Raw genomic sequence first — 11017 nt, 5'->3', positions numbered from 1 at the left:
TTTGGATAAAATTTACAGCTTCTAACTATCATGTCATTGGTACGTGTCCCGCCTCTGCTACGCAGTTCTGTTACTGTCTTACTTTATGACCTGCAACATGTAATTTAATTTTTGTTTGTCTCCTCTGCCCATAAAATGGGGGATACTGTCAGTGCTTCTTTCTTCTGTGTCTTGATGGAAAAAAATCCATAATGGAAGGTATGTGACTTAGGCGTAGTAGTATGTGACTTAGTAATTCCTGTCACCTGATTTTTCTTTTTTTGCTTATATCACTTTTTTTTTTTTCTATATTCCTTCATTGCTTTATTGCCTCTGAAATTACTGGGGCATTTTTCTGCTTTGCCTATACTAAGTTTTTTTTTTTTCTTAATTAGAAGTTTGATTTCGCTGTCATCATATACTTAGTATTGGAAAGGACAGAGCAGTTGACATCTCCCAGATCCTGGTACTAAAGAGAATGGTAACGGTTACATGTTGGGACAGGTACCGTGCATGTTATAAGAAAAAGCAGGAAAAGATATATTGTTGAAATGTATTGTTTGCTTCAGGTTTTTTAAGACAAAAATCTATCAAAGTCTAATTTTCTCAAAGCTTAGTAACTCATGGGCTGGTTGGCAACTCAGTGGAGGAAGAAGATTTAGGTCTGGCTGCACATCACTGAATATTGCTTGAAAAGTTGCAGCACAGTTGAAGAAATGCTTTACCATATCTCTTGCAAACTAAGGCACCAGTTCTGCACAGCGAATCCTGTTTCAAGCCGTGGGTCTGTCCATACTCAGGCTATTGTAAGATTGGTGTTTACAGCATAGGATTGCCACAATATTGATTTCCTAAGGCTTTGTTTTCTCTGCTTTATAGTAGAGGAGAAAGTGCACTTTAAAATTATTCAGGGTCATTAAAGAACTGAAATTATGAAAAGCACTTCTCTGCTAAATTTTTATACCACTATTATGAAAAATATTGAGACATAATTTGCAAACATTTCATTTGTAAACTTAGAATTTCAAAGAATACAGATGTTGCTTTATCGAAGGAGATGGCTTAGACAACAGTTGTTCACAGTGAGATGAGGAATAAAAAGGAATGAATTGCTTTTGTGTCTTTGTCTCCTTTGAAACTTTCAAACCGAATATTTTTCTGTGCCTTTTAGGGTATAAATTCAGCAAGGAAAATACCCCGTTATGGCCAAAAGCGTGCTCGATACAATGTATTGGCAATGAACTAGAAATGGAGAAAAATGCCCTTTAGTACCAAGGATACATGCATACCACCTCTCTCTCTGGTTTGCGTTGTGTATTTACAGTACTTACTGGTTTTATGTAATAACTCCCAGCTGCAGGGTGGGAACATGCTGTTGCTGTTCACACATGCCTGCAAAGTAATCGTGGCTTACAAGTAGCTAAAACTCCCTTTGTACCTCTGAATCCATCATGCTTGCAATGAACCAAGAATAATATTCATTATTAGATTGTTTTCAGTTGAGACCTGGGTCTAAACTGCACCCAAATTCAATCATCTAAATGTTTGTCTTGATTTTTTTTTTCTTTCTTTTTTTTGTTTCCAGCAAACGTAGGTTTTGTCTCCAACCAGCATAGGCTGACTACGTTCTTCGCTTGCTTACGTGGGTGGGATGAACCGCTCTCTGAAGCGCCGCTGACCATAGTAGGAGGCTAGGAACCTGGTTTAGATACAGTCAAAATACAGGTGACTAACAACAAGATAAAATTAATCCCAATTAGCTGTCAGCACACTTTTTGGAACCATTCGAGTACTGAGTTTCTACCTGAGCTTTCTGGAGCCAGGCAGTCCTCCTGGGCATCTTGATGGTGGGTTACAAGGCCAACGTCCTACATGACTTCTGCTCAAGAACAACCCATCTGTGGTCTTGCATAGGCACTTCAGGCTCTAATTAGAGTGATGGAGTTTGTTTTATTTTCTCCAGTGTCCTTTCAATGATTTGTTGTTGTTTTTCCATTGTAGATATGGCTTTGATTCTTTTAAATAAAGTTAAGTTTCATTTGGCATGGTGAGTCAAAAGTCAATGTTAATCTACAGGCAATAAAACATCACTGCGCTACGCAAAATATTGTTGCAGACAGACTAAATTCTGTTTGTAATCTGCACATTAGAGAGGACCGAAAGGCCTTTGTTTCGGTAAAGATGAGTCTATATTTCTTCCTACCAGGCTATTGAGCCTATCATTTTTCAGGTGGGATCACTTGACTGACTTGCCTTTTTTTCTTCCTAAAAGCAAATGATAAAATTGAAGAAAAGATTATTGTTACTGATTATTTCTACTTCCTATTTCTATCTGGCAAAATCTTATTAAATTACCATAGGTACAAAGACAGCTATCTGTTTTCCCTGATTCTAACTTTGCCATGTACACCTGTATCCTATATAATCTTGCTATTGTGATCCCTTGGGGAGATAGAATCTGGTTCAGTTTGTCTCTTTCCAATCAATAGATAAACAGAAATGGAAAGAATTTTGTCAGGGAAATGCTTAACTGAATTTTCCTTGGCTTTCATACAATTCTGTGTAAGCGCTGACATCTTCCTAAGCTCAGATCGTTGGAAAACCATCGACACCAGTTCTTCGGGTGGTAAGATCTACGTACCCATGTTGTAGATCTGAATATCATTTGAGGTTAGGGTGGCATTTTACTTTGTTGGTAACAGATGTTATGAGATGGTCATATGATTAGATATCTATTTGGGTCACTGTAGCCACAATATTAGTAATATCACTGATATGTCTGCTGATAAGAACATATATCCCGTAAGGCTGGTACTGCTGCAAGCTGGGTACGGTGTTCAGTGCTGGTAGAGAACTAGTATTTGTGGCAGTTACTGTTTTATCCTTTGATTTGTCAGCAGACAGCATTTTTATGGCAACTCGGTTCAAAATTCAGTTCAACCTATTAGAAATAATAATAATGTTTAAGACAATACTGATAAAACACTTCTCTGTAATAGTAAGGCGTGACTAGATTAATTTGTTTGTGACTGGTTTATTTGTGCATCTTTTATGAGGGTAATTACAGCCTTCCACCTGAACACCATGAAGCAATTTTCTGTTCGAGCTGAAGAAGGGAAAGGGGGGTCGGTATCGGTATCGTACCCTCCGTGCTGCATTTTACTGCCGCGTACCCTCGTTACAGATAGCAGAATGTTTATTGCCTCATAGATCAGCCGGGAACGTGCCCTCGTTATCGGAGGAGACTGGCTCTGTCACCGCGCGGGAGGACCGAGGCGCCGGCTGGTGACCAAGCTGTAATACCTGCCAGACACGACCAAATCGGATCATTTTGAGAGTCAAGGACAAATGTACGTTTATATTGAGTTTGTGTACTGTGGACAAGTTTTTTTCAAATAGAAGCATTTTTTTTTTCCCCAGAGGTGTGTAGGGATGTGTGTGATTTACAGTGGAGGGACTGAAAGGACAGTCGGGTGCCTCTCATCGTACAGGCACCAAATAACATTTTCTGTGTAGCACATCACGCGTGAAATTACATGTACACACAAAAAAAAATTTAAAAAGTTTTCAAACGTAGTGCTATATGTAATCTTTATTCCTCACCGATTTTATTTTAAATCGGTATGTTTTTAGCTGTTTAAAGAACTCCCTGGCTCTGTTGGTGTGTGTTCCGTAGCAGCTCATTGTAGCAGAGATAGCAGGTAGAGCGTTTCAGCCTTTAACTTAGATGTTTTTTGATACTGAAGATTGCAAGTTCAATTTTTGCTAATAGAATTGGCAATTACACAGGCACTGAAAGGAGGCACGAGCCGAAGCTCGTGCCTTGACTTTAAGGAGGCAGGACTGAAAGCCCTTGAGAATGCACCGTATTACTGGCCAAAGAGGGGCAGGGAGAAATGCTCCGCTCCTCCCCACTTCTCCCATCCTCCCGTCTCAAAGACTGAAGGAATCAATCCGGGCAGGAAACTAGTTCAAAGCTTCCAGGCAGTCAGCGCTGAGCACTTCTGAGATGGTCCCAAATGTAAAACCTTGTAATGCAGCGCTTCACATTCACGCCACAACTCTGCATTACCCTTAGGTGATACACGCTGGTCCTGCTCTGAGATAAGAACCTGAAATGAAACCCCTTCCCTTCCAAAGATTGAGGTTACACCGTGGGGAATGGGAGTTGCTAGCAATATACAGAACAGCAAAGGCCTTAAGACCCATTTCTCACTTCCTTAGAACACCTTTACCAATATTTCAATAGCCTGATCTTTATAAAAGCCACTTTTTTTTCCCCCCTTTTTTTTTTTCTTCAGTGACCAGCGTTACAACCCATATAGGAATGCAAGTTCTGTTAACCTTTTTAAGGTGAACTTTCATATAGCACATGTATGTATTAGGTTTGGTAAGAATTTTTTTTTTTTCTTTGCTGTAAGTTTGGCTCAAGATTGGCTGATTCATTTAAAGTTAGTGTTGTTTAGTCTAGGGAGCAAGGGTGGAAAAGTTGTTTGCAATAGCAGTATGGAGAATACCTACCTGAAATTGCGCTTCAATCCTCCAAAGCCTCTGCAATCCAAACCTGGTGAAAAAGCAGCTTATCCAAGTGATTTTGTTGAGAACTGGAGGTGACGTGCTGTATTTTCCTATGCATATAATATCCTGGGTGCTACTAAATTACTGATAATTGAGTGTAGACTGGGGGGGATTATTTACAACTTTGTCCTGTCAGAGTGACAAAAAGCAGCCTTGAGGTGCTGCTCGCTCTGTTCACCTCCACACTTCCAATATATTCTCAAGGCTATTGCTTCTGTCTACTGTCACAGACCTGCATCAGCATTTTCATATCATTACCTTCAGCGAGGAGCATTCCCTTAATTTCTGCCTTGTTTAGTTCTAGACTATAAATAACACTAACTGCTCGTGAAACCTTGCAGAGCCCTACCCTGGAGGCTACTCAAAACCTGAAAATTTCATTGGTTTGACAGTCTTTACAGACTAACATCTAATATATAATAATCATCGTGCCAGCTGGAAATCCGTAATTATGGCCCACTCTAAACTATAGCACAGTAGATGAGAAATAATGTCGAGTACTCCACTGAAGGAAGTGTACCGAGAGTATTTGTCAAGCCATTTTCTCTATGTGGTTCTTACGCTGGCTCCCTCTCCCCAACTCCTCAGTCAGTGTGATGGGAAAATAAATACAGATATTTATGCCCATTTCTGGGAATGCAGTTGTCTCGGCACACACGGCACCCAGGAGGGCTGTAAGAAATAAATTAGTGATCTACCGCGTGTATATGCCAGCCAGGGTGCGTATCTGTTTGACTGCTTCTAAGGAGCTAAATATTTCAGGTGAGGAAGGCTTAGAATACTGTGAATGTCACTGATATGTCAAAGGAACAATAAGCTTATTGAGCTTTTAGGGGTCTATTTTTCAGCCTGCTGCTGGTATCCCGAGTAATCTGGTGCAGAGTTATTGCCAGTGCTGCTGGGGAGCTGGTTGTTGCAGCCCCGGGGCTCCCTGGACAAGGTGCTTGCTGCTGATCCTGCAGACCCTCTCCAGAAGTCACGAACCCGATATTTAGGTGACAGAAATTCTCCATCTCTGCTGATGTAAAAGGAGCAAGGCCAATTTACGTTAGCTGAGGACCTGGCCCTGTAATTAGGCAACGCTTTTTCCGTTCAGGCAGCTGCTTGTGTGTAGACAACTCATTGATGTAGTGGCTGGGATGTGCAAATGAGGTAGAGACTGTGTTTTGTGCTCATTAAAGAAGGCACTAGAAATCTCATATGGCCACCATCTGCCGCCTTGTTTGTTGAGTTTGATCATTAGTCAATGAATGGTTCCACTGAAATCCAGTGATTAATCTCCGGGATATGATTCTCTTTATCATGATGAAGGATGGCAGAATTTAGCTCATTATAATAAAATTGTACGAATGTGCATATTCTCTTCAAAAGAGATTGGGATTCATAAAGCAGTTAAAGTACAAAAATGGGAAAATTAGCTGTGAGTTTTTGTAATGCCTATTTACAAACACAAGCTCCTTGATAAAAGCTGGGAATATCTCAGGTAGATAGGCAGTGACTAAAACAGCAATGTGGTTGTGCTTAAAGAAGGACTTCTAGAAGGCACACAATGTCTGCAGGCGATTTTAATGACTGACACTGATTTCAGCAAGCTATTACGAGGCTTTCCTTTCTAGACGGTAGAAGGAATATTTCATTGACAGGTGTTTGAAAGTATTTTCTGCACACTGGCTTGGCTCAATTTGTCTATAATGAATAAAATGAGTTTTAGGGAAAAGGGGGTGTTATTAATGGCTCTGATTTAAGTACGTAACAATCTTTAATTTTCTCTTCTTAAAAAACCTGGTTCAATTAGAGATCTTGGAGTTTTTAATTGCACGTTGGAATAGTTTTTCAAACAACAAAGCATTAAGCCTTGTTATGGATCTATTTCACTTTTTATGTGAACAGATTTGATCATAACTGATACTGACAGGGAATTTAAATAGTCTAAACCCAGTCTGGCAACAAACGTAGAATCATAATATGTACAGATTTATAGCCCATGAAATTGCTCCAAAGTCAGTGAGGTTGCATAGGATATATGTCACAGCACATTTTGATTTTTGTACTGGTATCTTCAGCTGTTTTCTGTCTTGAGAGTGTAAAATATATTCTCTGGGGTTTTTTACTGGGCATTCTTTGAATCTGCATCATACATCTACAAAATGATTTGAAAAGCTGCGGATTTATTTACCTTGTTCAAAGAAATCTGTTCATAGGGCTATTGATTTTTTTTTTTTTTTCTCTCCATCTATAGTCAGTTCACCAGTTACTTTCAATTCTATGAAGAAAGCTGTTTACACAGAGATTTACTTTGGATCACAGTATTCCTGAACAGAAGATAAAGGTTAAACTTCTGACAGAACATTTTTTGTGCTATGACTCTCTCGCATCTCACATTGCTCTGGGAAATGAATGCTTCTAGCAACGAACTTGCACTATGTATTTCATGTGGATGAAATTTATCGGCAGATTTGTCCCATTCGATATTTAAAAAGGGACTGGAACAATAAGTTCATGCACAACAGAGGCTGCTTCAATGTAGAATTGCTCAGCCTGCCCGTTTGGCCGCACTGGTGTGGTAGGAGGAGCGTGGAGCAAGCCGTGTTTCCCGTGGAAGCTTTGCAGTACCCTGGGGAGGCAGCTGATGGCAGGGTGTGATGCTCATGCTGGAGCTGGATCCGTTATCCTGGCTGCTGAGAAGGCGAGTCGGTATCTCCTAATAGGTCAGGCAAGTGAAAGTATGGAATATACAGGTAGAGCGCAAGAAAATCAGTCCGCTTCATTTTTTTGTTCTCTAATTTGGTAGGACAAGTGCAAAGGAATTGAGTTTCACTTGTGGCTTTATTTTTTTATCTCATTTTTTTTTTTAGCAAAGGGAAAAGGGAGCAAAGCTTCAAACTTCAGCTCTAAGCTATTGAGTGAAGTCCACGGGAGCCCTTTAACTGACTCTAACGAGTGTTCAACCAGGCAGCTAAAGAAAAACTATTTCCTTCTCCCCCACCACAAAAAGGGATTAGCAGAGACTTTTCCTTATCAATCCTCCAGGGCCAGGATTACAAGCAGTAAGCAGCGGTCCTCGGGAAGCTCTCAGACTCCTCCTGTCTGTGTTCAGGTACCTAGCTATTTTCTTTTTTTTGACCAGGACTGCTGTCTGGGTCGCAGTGGGAAGGCACCCAGCCCCATCTCCTGCCCAGCATGTCCCAGCCACACCAGTTGCGTCACCTCCCCGGAGACCCGTGTGCGGAGGGCTGACGCTGTACCCGTTCTCTCCGTAGTGTTGCTCTTGGTGCCACGGGGAGCACTTGCATCCATCAACATATTTCTTTTAATAGCAAAAAACCAGCCCAGTTACTTCCCATTTTCTTAATGGGTGACTTCATTGCTAATTCTTCTTCGCATCCCTTTCTGTGTTACTGGAGCGATGCTCAGGGTCTCTTTCTGTTCAGCTGGACCAGCTCTTTCTGTGGAAGGCTGGAATATTTTAGGAACAGCTTTTCCCTCTTCAGGCAGTACTTGGGTAGAAATATGAAATACAAATAAAAAGTAGCTGTGGTATGATAGTTATTCTGGCTTTTAAAACCAACACTTTTAAGAACCGCCATGGTAGAAATAAATACTATAGCTCTACAGATGTCTCAAGGGAGATATGTGCTTGCTTTCTTTGTCTTTTTCTTCTTTCGGGAAAAGGATGACAACTGATATATTTATATATAGGAGAGTCTGCCTATTTTATTTGAAGACTACAAGAAATTATTCAAGCTTCAAGCAACTCTTTACTCCATACTTTTAGGAAGAATATCAGCAAATTGAAAATCTTTTTGCCTTTCGCAGGAAGGATGTTGCAAAAAACAAGTACAAGAAAAAAGGCCGATGAGGATGAAGACTCAAAGAAAAGCAACTCCTTTTCTTGAAGAGGAATCTGCTAATTTGGGTATGGAGGATAAACAGTAATTTTACTTGTAAGTAACTTATAAAAGGCGGGTTTATGCAGTGGTATGCTTTGACCTGTTACGTCAAAATTGGATAAAAAGCCAAATATATAGGACACTTCAGACCCAATTTTTTTCCAGAATGTTGGAAGACTTCAAGATTTTGCGTTAAAATAAAGCATTGAAATTATCTCCAGTTTGAACCATTTGTTTGTTAACGTGACAGAAATTATATTTTAAGTAAATTCATGTGCTTTCTCCAGTTTTTCATGCTTTGCTTTCCCCATCCTCCAGTTAGGAACACGGATTCATGTGATATGCAAAGAGCAAATGGAATTTTCCGGCACTGCCTAGATGTCAGGTGCTGAGTGCATGTTGTCTATGTGCTAGAAAGTGTCTCCTTGAAATGGAAAGGGGATGGTACAGTGTGATGCCTGTTTGCTGATATAGTGTACATGGCTTTATTATTACATTTATGGACTCTGTTTTCTCAAAAATGATGTATGGTTTGTTAGATGCCATTATGAAAGATAGTATTTAGCCCTATGACAATAAGATGTATTAATCTTCATCGCTTTGGTATGTTTTTAAGCATTTCATTCTTCAATAACCTTCTCTAGCACGGATTATACGAAATACAAGCAGAGTAAAATGCAATTGTACTAAAATGCTTCCTTGCATTACATTTTCTGAACATAAAATCTTGAAGCAATTACAGTAAGAAAATACTTTTTAGATAACATTCACAAATTTAATCGTAGCAGTACGGTCTGAATCATCAACATGAATTAAAATTGAAGGTAATTTTGTTGTATGTGGGGTTATTTCTATATGGGATAAAGTATTTGTTAAAGACTGAGCAGCAGCTGAAAAGAACACCGAGTGAAAAACATTTTCAATATACTTTAAATCTAGAATCTAATTTCAGAGTATTCCCCTTAGATTTCACTCGATAAAGCGGTTAGAAATCAGACCTGAATTGGGCCCAACACCATAGTTTTTAATATTCTGATAGGAAAATAGCAAATTGCTAAACAAGTGCCATTTTGTGTGCATTTTTCCGAGGAATTGCCATTTTTTGCCTCTTCCCAACCGTGGTAACTAACACGGGGAGGTGCCAGCCCCTTCTTCCACCTTGCAGCCCAGCGGGTGCCGTGGCAGACTGTTTTAGGGACGGGATGGCAGACGTCTTTTTTCTCTGAGTTTTAGAAGTGCCTAAAGATAAATAGATCAAGTTGTTCCACTTTTGGTACATTTTTACAAGCACATGAAAAAGAAACTGGCTTTTGGGTGTTCTTGTAAATATTTTACTAGAAAGTGGCCTCATGAGGGATTCTCTCTTTTGTTACAGCCAGATTCCTCAGAAATAGGGCTTTTAGTAAAAATTGCTTTGGGATCACATCAACATAACATGTCCTAGTTTCCAGTTCTGCAGTGATGTGAGGCGTTTCTGAGAGTATGCTCTTTTTTGAAGACATTTATGGTAATGTATAAACCTCTAGACCAGTTACTAATTTTTACATAATTAAAACTTCATTAAAAAAAGATGATTAGGAGCGTTATTATGCAAGTTGAATTTCTGGCTCACTTGCTAAACATCTCGCATTTGTACGAGTAGGTCATTTCACATATGACTCGCAAATGGCTATTTACCTGATCTGAAGCCCTCCAAAATCACGAAGAAACTTTCTCTTGGATTTAAAGGGGTTTTTGATCTAACCATAAATGGCTACAACTGGTTCTGTTTCTTATGCTCGCAGGAACAGAAGCTGCATAGACTTGCACACACATTTGTATGTCCCATCCCTTCATCCTATTGTGGAAACAGCGGCTATTTCTGAAAGGGGGGGCATCTCAGGGAAAGGCTAGAATCCATGCTACCCTCTGGATTTTTGGTTTATACTTTAGCCAAAAAGTGTTTCATTTTTCTGGGAAGAATTCACAGAGGAAAGAAACTTTTAAATGCCAAACCAACATGAACCAGTGAAGTGGTAAACAGCTATTTTGACATAATTTCCCTCGTTACATGTATAGCTAATCACAGAATATTCTGGGGTTGGTTTTAAATTTTTCTTTTCAGAATAGATAAAACAAAAGAGTAAGAGCTTTCCTACTGAAGGCTAGTTGTAGTTTCAAACCTCTTTCTTCAGCCATGTTATAAAAGGTATCTATCTAAAAGCAGAGCACTACTTAAGTGTTCTTGTGGCTGCTTAAAACTTACGGTGTAGCTGACAGGCAATAAAACTTTTATTTTGCATTCTCCCCTGAAGGTCTGCTTCATGCCATATTTACATACATATATAACTATATAAATGTTTTTAAAGAAATATATAAAATGTATGTATATTAAAAATATCCCCCCAAACGCTTTTCACGTACGGATGAATCTCGCAGTTCTATAGCTAAGAAAAAGACTGAAGGCGACAGCATGTGCAACATCTAAATGTAGACAATGGCGAGCAAACGGCGGAGAACTGCTCCTCGGATCAATACGTACAGATTCCTCCCGTGAGCCTGACCTTGAGGGAGATGCTTGCGCTCCGTTT

The 11017-nt window shown here is 39.6% G+C and overlaps 1 long non-coding RNA gene across 1 annotated transcript; it reads left to right on the top strand.

Annotated features, from left to right (window-relative positions):
- Positions 1 to 938: 938 nt before the first annotated feature.
- LOC115347454 lies at positions 939 to 10017 on the top strand. Its single transcript, XR_003925495.1, has 3 exons — positions 939 to 1704; positions 3164 to 3329; positions 8374 to 10017. It is a non-coding gene; the product is annotated as an uncharacterized LOC115347454 (long non-coding RNA).
- Positions 10018 to 11017: the final 1000 nt, after the last annotated feature.

The sequence above is a fragment of the Aquila chrysaetos genome, chromosome 10 (assembly GCF_900496995.4).
Source record: "Aquila chrysaetos chrysaetos chromosome 10, bAquChr1.4, whole genome shotgun sequence".
NCBI classification, from domain to species: Eukaryota; Metazoa; Chordata; class Aves; order Accipitriformes; family Accipitridae; genus Aquila; species Aquila chrysaetos.
This window is presented reverse-complemented; position numbering and strand designations above follow the sequence as displayed.